General features: G+C 37.5%; 1 long non-coding RNA gene across 1 annotated transcript; it reads left to right on the top strand.

Moving 5' to 3' along the window:
* The first annotated feature begins 14,422 nt into the window (after positions 1 to 14,422).
* Positions 14,423 to 17,645, top strand: LOC141380739 (uncharacterized). Its single transcript, XR_012399475.1, has 3 exons — positions 14,423 to 16,587; positions 16,714 to 16,905; positions 17,230 to 17,645. It is a non-coding gene; the product is annotated as an uncharacterized lncRNA (long non-coding RNA).
* The last annotated feature ends 1,563 nt before the right edge of the window (positions 17,646 to 19,208 follow it).

Below are 19,208 nucleotides of genomic sequence, written 5' to 3'. Positions count from 1 at the left end.
TACATCAGTATTCACAGCCTTTGTCATGAACTCTAAGTTGAGCTCAGGTACATTCTGTTTCCACTGATCATTCTTGAGATGTTTCAGCAGCTTAATTGGTTTACCTGTGGTCAATTCAATTGATTGGACATGATTTGAAAAGGCATACACCTGTCTATATAAGGTCCCAGGGTTGACAGTGCATGTCAAAGCACAAACCAAGCATGAAGACAAAGGAATTGTTTGTAGACCTCCGAGACAAGTGGAAGATGTTTGGAAACACCAGGACGCTTCTTAAAGGGCCATGAAACCCCCTCATTTCAGCATGGTGTTTTCACACCTCTACTTTGGAAAAAGTCTGAAAAGTGGGCGTGTCCAGCTCTGTTTAGGGGGGAGTGTCTGAGGAACTAAAGTGGGATGGTGTGGGAGTGTCTATTTGGGCGCACTGAGTTTCAGAGTCAAAACACACACACACAGGGGAGAAAGTCACTGTGTTTACATGGACATCTGTTGTCGAATTATTTGCCAAATTATTCAATGGTAGACTTTAACTGCAGTTTGGCACTTTCATTCAGGGAATTCATTCAAGCCCCTCGCAACAATCAAGATATTTGATTCGAGGAACTGCTCTAAGCGTGTATTTTTCATGCAATATTTGATACCGCACGGCGAATGACAAAAACAAACCTCAGCATTTCCCGGAAACTTAGATGTACATGGCAGGTAGCGTCATAAAGCGCGTGTGTTATTCCGGTCACAAAATGCGGTGAAAATCCTACACGAGGTTAAAGTTTGGTTTTAGTGCTAACATGTTTACACAGTGCAATAGTTTGTTCGATACGAACAAACTGAATAAACAAAGAGCACTGGTGGCTAACTTACCAAATATGCAGAGACAGAACAATCACCAGCAACTAGAGCCACATCTTTATTAAGAGGAGACTACAAGCGAATTCGGATCTCAGTGTTTGCAGATGAGAACAGCTCGTAAGTAAACAATGTTCCTCCTTAGACACGTAAGTTATTGTTGTCGAGCGTCGCGTACACTGTTAATCCACACGTGAGTCTGAGCTCTCACAGAGAGAAAATGAAAATAAAACTTAACTGCAGCAAACTATAAAAGCAACACTTCACGCTTGTTTTGCCAACACAACGTGGTGTCTCTGTCGTCTAAACACTGTGACGGTAATGAATATTAATGAAGTTGCACAATAGAGCGCGCTGATTGGTTTGAACCAAGCCTTACTCATGCATTAATGCATCACACTGTAAGACGTAATAAGACACACTCTGGCACAGACGACCAGTCTGCACCCTGGAATACACACTATTATATCATGGCCGTGACGCAGCTTCAAAAATTAGTTTCAAATCGGAAGTACGAATTTGCTTGAAATAACGCAAAAACAGCCAATTTACACTTTTCAGTGAAATATAGGTGTCCTAATAGTGTTTTTAGCAGTGTGGGACACATATTCGACTGTCAACAGCTCAAAAAATGTGTTTTGGTGTTTCGTGACCCTTTAAGGCTGGCCATGGGTGACCAATAACCTGATGGTCACTCTGTCTGAGCTCCAGCGTTCTTCTGTGGAGAGAGGAGAACTTTACTGAAGGACAACCATCTGTGCAGCAATCCACCAATCAGGCCTGTATGGGAGAGTGGCCAGATGGAAGCCACTCTCCGCCTGTGCATCTGAAGGACTCTCAGACCATAAGAAACTAAATTCTCTGGTCTGATGAGACTAAAATTGAACTCTTTGGAGTGAATGCCAGGCGATAAGAATACCAGGCACCGCTCATCACCAGGCTAACACCATCCCTACAGTGAAGAATGGTGGTGGCAGCATCATGCTGTGGGGATGATTTTTTTAGCAGCAGGAACTGGAAGACTAGTCAGGATAGAGGTAGTTCATCTTCCAGCAGGACAGTGACCCAAAGCACAATGCCAAAATATCAATGGAATGGCTTCACAACAACTCGATGAATGTCCTTGAGTGGCCCAGCCAGAACCCATACCTAAATCCTATCGAACATCTTTGGAAAGATCTGAAAATGGCTGTACACCGTCGCTTCCCATCCAACCTAATAGAGCTTGAGAGGTACTGCAAAGGAATAGGCATAAATTCCCAAAGACAGGTGTGCCAAGCTTGTGCCATCATATTCAAAAAGACTTAAAGCTGTAATTGCTGCCAAAGGTGCATCAACAAAGCGTTGAGCAAAGGATGTAAATACTGAAGTACATGTGATTTTTTTTTTCAGGTTTTTTATTTTTAAAGAGCCCATATTATGGGTTTTTGAAAATTCCCCTCCATGTAGTGTGTAACACAGCTCTAAGTGAAGTGAAGTATCCAGCTAAGGCTTAAATCTGTAAGAATACAGTGTTTAAAACGGTTGATTCATCTATAAAAGAGTCGACTCATAGTGCTTCAAACGAGTCGCCTTGATGCCGATTCATTAGGTGTTTCGCCATGACGTACGAACGAAACCAAGTTATTCACGTGCACGCGCAAACCCGGGAGATTTCAAACCTGAGGCCCCGCCCTCTGACGCAGAGACCCAGACACATACACACACACACCCACAAACACACGCACACAAACATGCCGGTCGATTGAAGTCACACTGCAGATGGACATTATCGATTCTCTACCCAGAGATGAAACCTCAGCATTATAACCAAGCAGTTGGAAACTTCTGGAAACTACAGGCTACAAAGAATACTTCATCTGCGTTTGTTAAAGTAAGGATCAGTAAAGAGTAACTTACTAATAGACGTCAGGATGAGTTTCTTCCTCCATTTCTCAAATGTAAGTACGTGCGATTAAAGTTGCCTCGTTGACTCTAGCTTGCAAATGTATTTAGTTGTAATTTGTTACTTGTAACCGAGTGTACTGTATCAGGTTAACTGGCTATATTCTCTTATCGCGTGCAAAGTCACGTTAAAAACGCGACGCGTGCTGTTTGTTTACGGAGCTCCGTGGTAGAGGTCTGCATTCCCGCGGCTGTCCCCGCGCCAGATTTCTGCGGCGCGGGAATACATTTCCGAATCAATCTCGGGAGCGGTCGGTAACAGGTTTAATTTGGGACGGGAGCGGGCTGTCTAGCAATATCGTGGATATTGCTATGCGAATGAGACAGAGCTTTGCCTGCCTGTGTGTCTGCTTGGCGCTTGTGTGTATGTGTTAGTGTGCTCGTATGAGAGAGAGAGAGAGAGAGAGAGAGAGAGAGAGCTCTGTCTGGCTGTCTCTGGACTGTTTAGCTGGGTGATTTTCGGTTATGTTCTCCCCCGCTCTTTAGCGGGATCGGGCACGGCGGGCAGAAAACGGGGCGGTTCGGGCACCGGGACAAGAAATTCTAAATATAAGCGGGAGCGGTCGGGTTCAGGCTAAAACCTGGCGGGTGCGGGCGGAAGCGGGAGCGTTGTCGTCCAGAGGTGTGTGTGTGTTTGTGTGTGTGTGTGTGGCAGCTAAAATCTACGCCTACACTATGGAGCGCGTATGAACTGTGATTACTTTTATATTGCTGATTAGCTATTGGGCATTTCATTCTCTGACTGAAGGCAGTCGACCAATCGTGACAGACTGTCATCGGTCCAATCAGCGCAGATTAGCTTCGCGCTAAGGAGGGGTTTGGGAACAAATGAATCACTGGACGATTCATACAGGAGTCGCTGGGATAATTAGGTAAAAATAAATGCAGATTATAAGACCATGAAAGTGTTTTTTGACTTTGCATGCATATTAGACTGTTGTTGGAGACCCTTACAACCAAGATATGACCCTATTTCATGTATAATATGGGCTCTTTAATAAGTTTGCAATAATTTCAAAAAATCTTTTTTTCACATTGTCATTATGGGTTTTCATGTGTAGAATATTCAGGAAACAAATTATTTTAATCCATTTTGGGATAAAGCTGTAACATAAAAAAAGTGGAAAAGTGAAATGATATGAATACTTTCCAGTTGCACTGTACACACTCACCGGCCACTTTATTAGGTACACCTGTCCAACTGCTTGTTAACTGCTTGTGATCGTGCTACCCACTGCGCCACCCTGATGCCCCTGGCTATAGCATGTGAAATAATTATTTAATAATATTTTTAATAGTTGTGTGACTCTAGGAAGGATTTGCAAATATTTGATTTAATTTACTTTGCACATTTTATTAGCATATATACAGTACAATAACCTTGATGTTAATCTGTATATAAATGAGCATCAAAAAAGGTTAAATTTATTTAAAGTCAATGTATATTATATGATAAAATATCTGTATTAATTCACATTTATGTATGAGTTTTATATTTATGTTTTCATGCATTTAATGAAAAGAATAGTTTGGTACAATATGAAAATAGGACGCTTAATAAGTACAAATGACAAGATTAGCATTAAAAACATGAATGTGATGACAGTACTTGGCATTTTACTTTCTCATAATGTGACAAGCGCGCAGTGAAAGTGAGAACTCAGGTGGAACTGTGAGCCAGTGGTGTCTCACATTTTTCAACCCCTCTGGGTTTCAAGCTTCATTAATCAAAGAACAACACAGCGTATGAGCACAGAAATTAATCTTTTCTAATCACGCCGAATAAAGAAGCGTCCTGTTATATAGAGAAGAGGCTATGCATTGAGCAGGGAAACGGACTTTGCTTTGAACACTGGCGGCGTTTGATTAATTAAGACATGGCAAGTTGCTTAATTATCCGTTTATTCGTTTATTTCATCTGTCATCAAAAACACAGGCTCCTCTCAATCATTTGTGCTGTAGGTCATTCAATGAAGACTGTTGACTCAATCAATAGGAGGAGCTCAGAGCATCTGCCTGGCTTTTTCTTTCTTAATTTCTGCTGGTTGGACGATTCTAACACGACCTCTCCAACTATTTTACGTATTGTCAAAAAAATGGCTTATTCACACAAATTCATTTATGAAAACTCTGATTTTTTTAAATAAAATGTACACCCAAACTCGACCCCTGATCCCAACCGTCATTGGGGAATGAGAAAATCATACTAAAATCTTCAAATGAGATCATAAAAATTTATATCATAAATGAATTGACGCAAGATCACGTTTGGATGCTTCAGATTTCCAGCAGATGCTTTAAAGCCTGGAAATGTCTACCAACTTTACTTCACTGTGGAATGGAATGGAATTTTTAATTGAGAGGTTTTATTTTATTGTACTTCCTTCTTGCAATCTCTCGCTAATTTCAAACTAATGAAGAGGAGTTGTTAAAAGCCGAGAAGATCTTAATGAATCTGTGGATTAAAGGCCAAGGTTTGCTTTAAACATTATTGCAGAAGGAAATTATGTCAGTTAGAACTAAATCTGAACTTCGCTTTGGGTTTGTTCAGCAGTTCAACATAGCTCACCAAAACTAATTTATTTAGGAGTGTAAACACCTTTGAGCTACCATTGTGGAACTCCTCCATCTTTGACGTGCCGTTGATTGGTATGTCATATCATGGAGGTCAGACAGGAATGACATCTAATGCAACAATGCCAAGTTGGCAACATGAGTACACTGGAGAGTCTAGCTAGTACAGATGTATCCGCACCTGTAGAATCCCTTGCAGAGAAATTTTAAAAATTCGAACATGGCTCTCAGATGAGCATTCATTCTTTTAGCTCTCAGTCAACTTTTTTTTTTTTTTTACCAGAACCTGGAATACCTTAAAAATTAACTTTAAAATGTTAACTTCCATTCAAAAAACACTTTGAAATTATCATTGTGTGGCGATTACATAATTCATAGATGATTATTTTTTTTAAGTTCTGACCAAAATGTATTTGCTGTAAGTTGTATACTTATACTATATGTATTATATATATATACAGTTGAAGTCAGAATTATTAGCCCCCTTTGATTTTTTTGTTTTTTTCCCAAACTATGCTTAACAGATCAAGTAAATTTTCACAGCATGTTTTATAATATTTTTTTCTTCTGGAGAAAGTGTTATTTGTTTTATTTCAGCTAGAATAAAAGCAGTTTTTAATTTTTTAAAAACCATTTTAAGTTCAAAATTATTAGCCCCTTTAAGCTGTTTATTTTTTTTGATAGTCTACAAAACAAACCATCGTTATACAATAACTTGCCTAATTACCCTAACCTGCCCTAGTTAACCTAATTAACCTAGTTAAGCCTTTAAATGTCACTTTAAGCTGTATAGAAGTGTCTTGAAAAATAACTAGTAAAATATTATTTACTGTTATCATGGCAAAGATAAAATTTTAAAAAAAATTGGAAGAGGAAAATTTTCAGTTAGACAGAAATTGGGGAAAAAATAAACAGGGGAGCTAATTATTCTAACTTTAACTGTATGTACATATATATATATATATATATATATATATATATATATATATATATATTTTATATATATATATATATATATATATATATATATATAATTCATGCTTTTATTGCATCTAGATTGGACTACTGTAATGCGCTATATGTTGGGATCAGTCAGACAACTCTATCCTACCTACAGTTATGCCGAGTTCAGACTGCATGATTTTCAAACTAGTCGTGTCACAGATGTTTTCACACTGCATGACTATCTGGGCTGGCGTTTCGTCGCTGCTTTTTTCACACTGCAAGATGGTTCGGCGACATGGACATTCACATTGCATGACTTTACTATAGGGAGAATCGCCGACAACTTTGTCCAAACTACGTCTCACAGCCAAAAACATGTAGTATATCTTTTGTTATTAACTACATAATGAGAAAGAAGCCTTTAATGGGGTAGAACATGTACATATTTGCTCACCTGGGTTTAAAGGGAATTAGCCATTTCTCCTCAACGTTGATAATAAACTAATTTCTTTCTGTATGAAATATCAAACAGACACGGTTGCTCCTGAGTCCTGTCAAACCTCCACTAGTTTTCCCTCCATTTCGTGGGTCCAAATAAACCGAAAAAGAGCGCTTTTAACTTCTCCCCCAGCCTCCCGCTGGCCTGCAGCAGGTACACACACACACACACAATTGAAAGCTGCTCTCTCATTGGCTGTAGGCGATCGCTGACGTTATTTTCAGTCAAAACTCAATTCACACGGCATGATTTGAATCGCCGACAGCTCCAGATATTTAGCACGCCAAATATCTAACAGGCATCGGCGACTCATCGGCGATTCTCTCAGATCGCGTCTTTGATCGTTCATACTGTGTGATTGTCACTCACGTGCACGAGCAGCGATTTGCCTGTGATTTCAGGCATTTGTCGGCGATTTCTCAAAACCTGTCGGCGAGCCAAAATCGGGGCTAAAATCACGCAGTCTGAACTAGGCATTAGTTCAAAATGCTGCTGCAGGGCTTTTAACCAGCACCAAAAAATATGACCACATTGCACCAGTTTTGCGCTCTTTGCACTGGTTGCCTGTGCACTATCGTGTCACTTTTAAAATTCTTCTCCTGGTTTTTAAATCTCTAAATGGCCTAGCTCCTTCCCACCTGTCAGACCTGTTGACTGAACATCAGCCTGGTCAGTCTCTTGGGTGATCTGACCAGAGACTATTTTACATCCCAAAGTCGAGGCTGAAATGCAGGGGTGACCGGGCTTCGCAGTAGCTGGTCCTACCTTGTGGAATGCTCTGGCCCTCTGCATTAGTTCTATATCATCTCTGTCTGTTTTTAAATCTAGGTTGAAAACTTAGCTTTTTGATTTGGCATTTTATCAGTGAGAATTGTTTGTTTTTAGCTATAATAACTATTAGTGAGAATTGTTTGTTTTAGCTATAATTTTATACTTGTTCTTTGTGATTTGTGTTGTTGTTCAGCACAATGGTCAACCTTTAATTGTGTATAATATATATATATATATATATATATATATATATATATATATATATATATATATATATATATATATATATATATATATATATATATATATATATATATACAGTTGAAGTCAAATTATTAGCCCCCTTCGATTTTTTTTCTTCTTTTTTAAATATTTTCAAAATGATGTTTAACAAAGCAAGGACATTTTCACAGTATGTCTGATAATATTTTTTTTCTTCTGGAGAAAGTCTTATTTATTTTATTTCAGCTAGAATAAAAGCGGTTTGGAATTTTTTATGAACCATTTCAGGGACAAAATGATTAGTCCTTTTAAGCTATGTTTTTTCTCTATAATCTACAGAACAAACCACTGTTATACCATAACTTGCCTAATTCCCTTAACCTGCCTAGTTAACTTAATTAACCTAGTTAAGCTCTTAAATGTCAATTTAAGCTTTATAGGAGTGTCTTGAAAAATATCTAGTAAAATATTATTTACAGTCATTATAGTAAAGATAAAATAAATCAGTTATTAGAAATGAGTTATTAAAACTATTATGTTTAGAAATGTGTTAAAAAAAATCTTCACTCCGTTAAACAGAAATTGGGGGAAAAATAAACAAGCGGTCTAATAATTTAGGGGGGCTAATAATTCTGACTTCAACTATATATATATATATATATATATATATATATATATATATATATATATATATATATATATATATATATTCAATGATTAATTAGCACATAAAGACTTCACTTGCATTCTTCAGTGTTTTTAACAAATCTCTCCTATAAGCGCACCAGTGTAATTCATACATCATTTATTTACTTTCAAAGGGTAATTTATACCATTAAGAAACATGCTATACACAGCAATATTTAACAGGTAGCATTAATCAGTCAAAATTCTTACTGTTAATCAGTAGATCAGTAGGCAGCTCTGTTCAGTACGTCCTCAGATGAAGATTATTGTTTTCATTATAGTTTTTAGAAAGAAATTCTGAATCTACAAAAATCAGAACTGGCAGATCACACTTATTAAAAAATCAGAAATCGGCCAAGAAAATGCAAACAGCGCGTCTGCAGAAATAACTATTTTGTGAGGTTGACAAAAAAGATGCTGTTACATATCTGCTAAGATTTGAAACACAGATCTGAATGTACCACTGTGGTCGTATTTTGTCAAATTATTAATTATTTATAGTTATTATAGTTATTTTAATAAACATATGCAAATTTCTGCCTGGGGTAACATGGTGACTTAGTGGTTAGTACTGTCGCCTCACAGAATGCAAGAAGGTTGCTGGTTCGAGTCCCAGCTGGGCCAGTTGGCTTTTCAGTGTGGAGTTTGCATGTTCTCCCAATGTCGTCGTGCGCTTCCTCCGGGCACTCCGATTTCCTCCACAGTCCAAAGACATGCAGTATAGGCAGATGAATCGGATGAACTAAAATGGCCAGTGTATAAGTGTGTGGGAATTTGAGAGTTGGGTGTTTCCCAGTTCTGGTTTGCAGCTGGAAGGGCATCTGCTGCAAAAAACATATGCTTGAATAGTTGATGATTCATTCCGCTATATGGTGGCCGAAGGAAAATACATAAATCAATGAACGAATTTCTGGCTTTTAAATGAAAAAAAAAGCAAGATTGTCGTCTTTTAATGATTAATCATGCAAGACTACTTATTCTGAGTTATCATTATCAACCGGCTAAGTTAATATACATATATTTTGCACACTAGTATGTACATCTTCCGACACTGCTTCTTTTCCTGTTGAAGGCATAAAAATGATGAGCTGTGAGTTGAGAGAGAGAGAGAGAGCTTTATTCCTCTGTGTCTACTGGCAGTCGAGAGCTGCCCATAAATCACCACAGGAACTGTCCTAGCATGATAGAGTCAAATTATTACAGCTAAACACACAAGTATGTGGAATGATTAAAGTGTCTGGGCTCTTCCAAGCTGAGATGGATGTTTGATTAATCACGGGCTTCTGTGGAGCCGGACAGAATTGTGAAACACAGCGCTGACTTCTGGTTCCAGCAGTCTGTCGTCTGAAGGGAGAAGCACTGCAGTGTATAAACATCAGCGCTGCACATTCATCGCACACTGCCACCCAACACTGTCAGAAGTTTGTCTTTTCCAGTCCTGCACGGAACAAGGCCTGCTGCTCGTTATTTACGGAGGAAAAGCTAAATATTGAAAGGAAACTTCTCAATGGAAGACGTTGCAGTTATGTTTCAGCACATTAATCTATAGGACGTTTTTTTTATTCTCTCTGTCCTCTATTTCTTATTGTTGTGGCTTATGAGTCACTTAAACTGCCCGTGGAGAAGTGGAGAATCCAACTGCACGGTAGTCGTCGGATGAATTTTGAGCAGTGTAAACAGAACAGTCAAGTCCTTTTAATGCACATTATGCTATTGAGTCTAACTGTGTGTGTTTCTCCCAATTACACTTCATTAGCTCATCGTTGTTGAGTCATGAGTTACTATTACTTGTTTCTTCTAATGATCAATAATTCCATATATCTTAAATAGCACTTTTCTGGACACTCAAAGCACTTTACACATTGGGGGAATCTTCTCATCCACAACCAGTGTGCAACATCCACCTGGATGATGCGACGGCAGCCATATTGCACCAGACCGCACACCACACTCCAGCTGATTGGTGGAGAGGAGACGGAGTTATGAAGCCAATCATGATATGGGGATGTTTAAGAGGCCATGATGGACAGAGGCCAGTGGGCAAATTTGGCCATTGACATGCATAATAAGGAAAGATACTATAAACTATAGGCGAAAACCGGTTTAGGAACATTCAGTATGCACATGCATCGAGGTTGCAGAAAAAAATACACAAACGCTAGCATTTACAGATTTATCTGATGCAGTACAGAGTTTGTAGTTGTATTGGAGATAAGTTATATTGATTACATATTATATATATTATTTTCATAATGCTTTCAGCGTATTATAACAACTTGTTGCCCAGTGATAAGCACAGTTATTCTGCAAAATTAACAGTAAAGAGAGCGCCGTTAGTCTGACAGGTCCATTTGCGATAGCACCCTCCCAATAAATATTGTATAAGATGAAATGGCCAAGCAACCCAGACCCAAATATACAACCTCATTAAAACTCCAAGTGTTTTCACAAGAAAGCAGTTAAAGGCCTACAAATGTTTGGATGCCTACAATGTTGTCATGTGCAAGAAATAACATCCATGATTACCAGATTTGGTAATCATTTAACAGATTAATAAATTAACAGATTAATAAATTAACAGATTTTGGTTACACTATGTAGTGCTAAAAACCGAGTTTCTGCCTACCCAAAGACAAGAAAAAAAGACTGAGCTATTGACCTTATTCTCCGCCGACGAGTGGGCGCTGCCATTTGAATCTTTTTGGCTTGAGACTTCCGGTCTAATTCACTTTCATTCATTTTTAGACATTAAAAACTGCTCATTATGCTGCTTGATGTTGCAATTTGATATTTTCTTGTTATATTATTCTACTTGGTCTGTATAGTCATGCAAACATTTGTTTGTAGAGCAAGTAGTTTGACCGTTTTCTGCCGTTTATTATTCCTAGTCATTTCTCCCATAAGCGACTGAATCGGAAGTTCTAAAACAGGCGCACTTCCGCATTTTAGAATAAGGTCAATAAGGCCTGGGTAATCATCAACAAGCAAAACAACTGCATTCTGACAGCGAAGGGCATCTGTTAATGAAAGAAAGAGATGTACACTGGTTTGCAACAAGATTATTGTGAGTAAATGATGACATCATTTTAATGTTGGGGGAAAAATCACTTTGACTGCAGTTAGTATTGTTTGGAAGAGTTATCTTCTTGCTGTGATAACTTTTCTCTATTGTTGCCTTTGTGTGTTTATTTTTGTGTGTGCCAAACCCAAGGAAACAATAATTGACCTCTGACTTTTGACTGCACCCTGCCTGTGGCAGCACTGGCCCATAGGTGAAAGTGCGAACATTAAACTCCACAGACCCAGTATTCTGCACACAGTGATTTTCCATGAGTTTCCAGGGATCAATAAAGCACATTTATTTAACCATGTCAGAAATGAAAGCAGAGAGGCACTGAAAAAGCCCAGAAGCTATGAATAGTGTCATTTGAGACAGAACAAGCTTTATGCCTCTAAGCTTCTATGCAAATACTGCGTAGATGTGTAAAGAACATGACCTCAGCTAGAGAAACAGTCTGGCAAAGATTGCAGATCTGGAAAAAAATCAGGGCTTATGCAACATTTAGAGTTAAATTTTCCATTTAATGCAGGATTCTGAATTCACAGAAATACAAAATAACAAATAAATGCATACGATATCTGTTGTAAGGGATTTTTAAAGGCATCTGTGATGAAAATCCTCTTTTGTAAGCTGTTTGGACAGAACTGCATGCAGGTATAGTGTGTTCAGAGTCATATTAGGGTGATATAAAAATCTCTTTTATTTTATTCCCTGGCATTAAAATAGGATACAAATCCCTCTCATTTTGAGGCCCACCACAATGTGACGTAGGAGTGCAGTTTACCCGCCCAGCATTTTGATTGACAGCCTTCTATTAACATGTCTCCGTAGTAAAGCATATAATCATATCAACAAGACAGGACGTGTGCAAAAAAGATCTGTTCAGCTCTCTGTGATCATCAATCATCATCAAATGTGATCAAGAGTTTTACAAGTTTGATATAAAACAGTGCATGTTTGTAATGAATTACAGTGATTTTACCATCTTTATCACCACAGCCGTGTGTCAGTACAATTATAAAAGAAGACACTCAAAGCCCAGTTTGTGCACATTAAATCAGGTTTATTTTGTACATTAACATAATGGATACTCATACAGCAGTGGATATAAACGTGTATACTGTCACATTTGCGTGCAAAAACAGTGCAAAGTTAAACATGCGCTTAGTGTGTGTTTGTGAGTGAACTTTGTACTGACATTGTGTGTGACTCATCAATGCAACTCCTTAACAAATACATCAAATAATCATTGGGAAAGTTTTTACTGTAGAATTTTTCCCAAACGTTACGTGAGATCTGCTTCCTTCATGTCTGTCACTGTGTTGTTTATCTGACGCAGCCGAGGCAGTGATTGAGGCACACTCTGACAAGCATGTGAGAACGGTGCGCTGGGAGAACTAGCATTAAAGGCAACAAAAACAGCTACAGTGTGTTTAAAGCAGAAAATCCAAATATTCTTAAATGTATAATAAAAAATCTGATGAGTGTTTTGAGCTGAAACTTTACAGACACATTCTGGAGACAAAGGCATCTCTTAAGTCTTGAAAAAAGGGGTAAAATAGTTGCCAGATAAATATTATTTAGTTTTTTTCTTTATGAATATTATAACCGGAAATATTGCATGTGATATTATTAGTCAATCTTTGCTTGTAGTAAGCCTCAATTTGTTATAAATTTCTACATAATTTAAATACAATTATAAATACAGATTTGAAATTATTTAATTGGTTTTATTACATACATTATTTAACAGCGACGCAGTGGGTAGGTAGTGCTCACGCCCCACAGCAAGGTCACTGGGTCACTGGTTCGAACCTTGGCTCAGTTGGTGTTTTTGTGTGCAGTCCCCCACAGTCCAAAGACATGCGGTACAGGTGAATTGGGTGGGCTAAATTATCTGTAATGTGTGTGTGTGTGTGTATGTATGTGAATGTTTCCCAGAGATGGGTTGCGGCTGGAAGGACATCCGCTGCGTAAAAACGTGCTGGACAAGTTGGTGGTTCATTCCGCTGTGGCAACCCCGGATTTATAAGCCGACAAGAAAATGAATGACATTATTTAACACTAGAACCACCGGAGTTATACCTAAAATCGCCACTTTTTGATCTATTTTTATCTAAACAATTTTTAATATCTAGGAATTGTAAACAAAGCAATTTTAAGAAAAGTCAATGACTGAGAGGCTTAAATGTTTTATTGAAGGTCTGTTGTGTACATTTGAATAACAGTGATGGGTAAAATTTAACCCATGGCGGTTCTAGTGTTAATGTACTATTCTGCATTTTAGAATATATATATTTTATTTTTTTTATAAAGTCTTAGTAAATAATAGTAAACAATATTTAAGTAAAAGTTGGCAGGTGTTTTTTCTTTATTTATACATGTTTTCAATTGACATTATAAGGATTTTAACATACTAAAAATGCAACCCAGGCTCATTCTGAAAATGTACCCCATGTACAATTTTGGAGAGCTCCAAATACGGGCCAGGAGGTAAATTTTTTTGCAGTTTTTGTTTTTGCGAATCCACCAGAGTCCACTGTGCATGCTTTTTGAGATCTCAAATTGCTCTCGAGTGCCATTCGCGCCTGCTGTTTGCGCATAAATTCACCAGAGGTCATTGTCAACTGACTGACTGACTAACTGACCGATGGACTGACCCACCCACTTCTTCCCTAAACCCAACCAATAGTGTTTTCAAAAGCACCGATTGACCAGCGCCCACTCACTTTCCTAAACCCAGCCAAGAGTTTAAAAAGCAATCCAGTACAAGAAAAGCCCTCGCCTGGTTTTTACCACGTTTTCAGATTTTACCACATTCTTACCCTGTTATTTACTTGTTTGTTTTATTTTTTGCCTTCTGTTTTTTTTTTCTTACCTGTTGTCTGGAACTGTTCTTCGCCGGACTTGAACTCTGTTGTTGTTCTCTCTGCATCGCAAGGCTGCCAACGTACATGGCGAGCTGCTGGTCAAGCTGGTAACAGCGGGAAAGCCATCCATATAGAGGTAAGCGGTCAGCTGGTAAGCACGAAAAGTCGCCCCATATTGTTCCTTTTAAAGATGAAATGCAGCCATATGTTCTTCTAGCTACATAATTTACGATCTCCAGAAATGTATATTAGGCTACATTTTCCGAATGAGCCATGTTGTAAAAATGTCAATAAGAGTCACTGCAGAGCAATTTTTTAAATATAAGAGAATCTCTGGTTCCCTCAATGCAATTCAAGAATCTAAAAAAAATAAAGAAAAAATAAAAACTTTTTAATCATCATCTCTACATTTTTATTGCAAGCAATTTGTAATTCTTTAATGTGTAATCCTTTCCCTTTTTCTGTCATTCAAACTCATCATGTGACCAAATCGGTTTAGGTCAGTTGGACTCCTTTTGTTAGAGTTAAAAAAAGATGTCAATTTATAAATTCAGATAAAATGCTGCAACCTGTTGGACTGAAATTAGTGCTGTGAAGGCTCCTGGTAACGGTGACGAGAGCTTTTGTAGCCCTGGTTCATCTTTGATTGCTGAGTTTAGTGAGGTCTTGACGGGTCACTGGCCTCATCTATCGTCCCCGTTGTTTGGATCCACTCGCTGGGTTTTCTGTCTCTCTGCTGGGCTTCGGCCGTACGTGCCTTGGATGCGTTTAATTTCCTGCCTGTGACATGTCAGCTTCACATGCGATGTGCTGCTACTGTGTTTTCCATCTGTTTCTATTCATCTAAATGGCAATATTGACTGGCACATGCAGCGCTGGAAGAACATTATGTTGATTTCACACTTTTAAGAGCCCTCTAAAACCAGCCAGGGCTGGTAAAACATCTAAAACAGTCTTTTGTATTTGTGTGTTTTTGGTTCTTCAGAATGGTACTGCATAATCATCGTTCAGCACTTGACTCGAATCGTTCATTAAAAGAATCATTTGTGAATCAGACTACATTGTTTACACCGATTTTTTTTATTACGGATGATGAGCAGCTCATAACAGTCATTTGTGTGTGAATTAGAATCCATTGGTTGTGGTGATCATTTTTATTAAATAAAAAAAAATTAAGGGGTGTTTATGATACCTTTATTATTAAGGAGGTTTTGTGTAGGCTATTTGACAAATGTAATTAATTCTGTTTGATCATTGTTATTTCAAATGCAAAGATTAAATCGTTTTGAGAACTTTTCTTCGTCACAAGAACTTACATTTACGTTTATATTCAGTTAGCAGAAGAGGTCTAAATTAATTATTCAAGAAGCATGAGATGCTTATAAGAAGGTGTCAGGTACATACGAAGAGAAAAAAAAGTGTGTCCTGCAGGTGGTTTGTCAAGCCCACTCACTTGAAGTACACTCAGAATTGAACAATGTTTTCCAAAAATCATGAGATGCTTATAAGACGGTGTCTGGTGCATATGTAGAGGAAAAGAGGGTATCCTACAAGGAGGTTGTCAAACCCACTCACCTGTGTGAAGCACACTCAGAATTGCACAATGTTTTCCAAGAAACAATGAGAGCTTATAAGAAGGTGTCTGGTGCATAAAGAGAGGTAAAGAGTGTGTCCTACAGGTGGTTTGTCAGGCCCACTCACCTGTATGAAGCACACTCAGAATTGCACAATGTTTCCCAAAAAGCATAGGGTGCTTATAAGAAGGTGTCTGGTGCATATGAAAAGGAAAATAGTGTATCCTACAGGTGGTTTGTCAAGCCCACTCACTTGAAGTACACCGAATTGAACAATGTTTTCTAAAAAGCATGAGGTGCTTATAAGAAGGTGTCTGGTGCATACAAAGAGGAAAAGAGTGTGTGCTACAGGTGGTTTGTCAAGCCCACTCACCTACACACAGAATTGAACAATGTTTTCCAAGAAAAATGGAAAGCTTATAACAAAGTGGCTGGTGCACATGGAGAGAGAAAGAGTTTGTCCTACAGCACATGTGGTTTGTCAAGCCAACTGTGTGAAGCACTCTCAGAAATGTACAATGCTTTCAAAGGAACATTGAGAGCTTATAAGAAGCTGTCTGGTGCATATGGAGAGGAAAAGAGTGTGTCCTACAGGTGGAATGTCAAGCTTAGTCACATTTGTGAAGCACACTCAGAATTTCACAATATTTTCCAAGAAGCATGGGCTGCTTATAAGAAGGTGTCTGGTGTATATGGAGAGGAAAACAGTGTATTCAACAGGTGGTTTGTCAAGCTCACTCACCTGTGTGAAGCACACTCAGAATTGCACTCTTTTTCCAAGACAATTTGCATCGGCTGTGTAAATATGCTGGAATAGTTGTTGGTTCATTTGTTTTGGCAATCCCTGATAAACCAGGGACTAAGCCGAAGGAAAATAAATTAATGAATGAATAAGCTCAATAAGTATTTTTGGTAACACTTTACAATAAGGTTCATTAGTTAATGCATTTACTAACATGAACTAATAATGAACAACACATGTACAGAATTTATTAATTATAATTGAACATTTACTAATTCATTATTAACATCCAAGTCCGTGCTTGTTAACATTAGTTGCACCATGAATTAACATGAACTAACAATGAACAACTGTATTTTCATTAACTAAGGTTAACTAACATGAACAACTACAGTAGTAGATGTATTGTTCATTGTTTGTTCATGTTAGTAAATGCATTAACTAACATTAACTAATGAACCTTATTGTAAAGTGTGACCATATTATTTATGCAGAAGTCATGAACATTTTAAGTAAATCTTAAACAGTTTATAAAAGCTTTCCGTACTATATGTGAATCAAACCAAATTGATTGTACGGTATGCTATTGTAATTTTACTGATTGGTTAATAAGAATCAAATAATAAGAATAATTTATCCAGCAATCAGACCCAATTCTGCGGTATGTGTCTTATTTGTTGAAATAAATCAGCTCATAAGAGTCGGTTTGTTTTTGCAATCAGCCTGTGAGGAAAAAACCCAACGGAAAGATGCATTTTCTTGCTGTTATTTCATTATAAACATTCATTTTAATTTCATGGCACTCAAATTGGACTGTAAACTTAAGTAAAAGGTTTTTTTTTCTTTGCTGCAGGGGATGCAAATAAAAAAATGTGCTCTAGAAAACATTTGTGATTTAAAGAATCACTATTGCAATATTTTCCATGTGGATTTATGTTAACATGTATGTACAATGTGTTTTATTTATTTATTTTATATTATAATATTCAGAGTTGGGTTGCGTCTGAAAGGGCATCTGCTGGGTAAAAACATGCTGGATAAGTTGGCGGTTCATTCCGCTGTGGCAACCCCGGATTAATAAAGGGACTAAGCCGACAAGAAAATGAATGAATGAATGAATAAATGAATATTATAAAATTAATTTTATTATTTATTTAATATTATATTTATTTTACAGGGTAATTTGACAGGGACAAGGCCAATTAATAATACAGAAATGTACTATGAGTCAGAATTAACCATATAATAGTCTATCTAAAAAAAATAATATAAAAGTAATCTATAAATAAATGTTAATGTAATAAATACACGTTTCAAAATAAATATAAAATTTACTACATTTCTAAGTAAATCAGACCTGTCCGCTAAGAAATTATTCTATTAAGCTAAAAGAACACCACACACATCTCATTCAAACACATACACAACTGTTAAGAAAAAATTACTAATAAATATCAACATCCAGGCAAAGTCTATATAAGGAGAGAAGTAACAGTGGCATGAATCAAAAACATGTCTGTTTTACACAATTACCGTATGAAATGTTCAAAATAAAACATCCACAGAATGTGGATATAAATGTAATTATATATATATATATATATATATATATATATATATATATATATATATATATATATATATATATATATATATATATATATATATATATATATATATATATATATAAATTATTTGTATGTTTGCAGTTTGGGCTATAACTACCAGCCACACCAGCTCTGAACCACGCCGGATCACCGACTAGATCTGTTTATTACCCCTCTAACCCAAACCCATCAACACTCTGCTCTGTTAGCCGTCAAAAGGCAAAGCGTGAGTTAACAGCGGCAACTTGTTCATCTCATCGCAAGACTCATCATCTGTGAAATCCACACATGCTGTTCTACTCACTGGGCTTTTCACCACAGGCAAATGGCTTATGAAGACAATAAAAGGCAACATGGAGGGTAAGGTAATGGTTGAGAACAATAACACTAGGAAGCACGGGGCCGGATTTAGTGTCTGGTGCCGGTCTCCGCCATGAAGGTGATAGAGCGCGAGAGACACGAGGCAGCTTGCTGTTTTCAGATTCATCCCATTTTCATAATCATAAGGCATCCTAGAGCTACAGCTGCGCCAATATTATGCGGCCCACATTGGGAGAAAACATGATTATATTACAGAGGAAGTGTCCAGGTCTGGGCTCCGCATGGCACTGAATGAGCGTCTAAAAGGGAGACTTGAGGATCGTCGAAATTGGATCAAATTTAGAAAAATGGGCTCAATTCTATTTCCCTCCACCATTCTAACTTTCCCTTGTCTGAGATTCAGGGTAATAAAAAAGGGGAAGGTACACACTTTGCAACAGTCAACCACTTTAAAGTCTCTGTGAAACCAGAATAAAGGTTTTAGTAAAAAAATAAAAATGTTTGAGCATGTTCGTTTAAAATATCTGTTTAATATCTGTGGACAT

Source organism: Danio rerio, chromosome 24 (genome assembly GCF_049306965.1).
Source record: "Danio rerio strain Tuebingen ecotype United States chromosome 24, GRCz12tu, whole genome shotgun sequence".
NCBI classification, from domain to species: Eukaryota; Metazoa; Chordata; class Actinopteri; order Cypriniformes; family Danionidae; genus Danio; species Danio rerio.
This window is presented reverse-complemented; position numbering and strand designations above follow the sequence as displayed.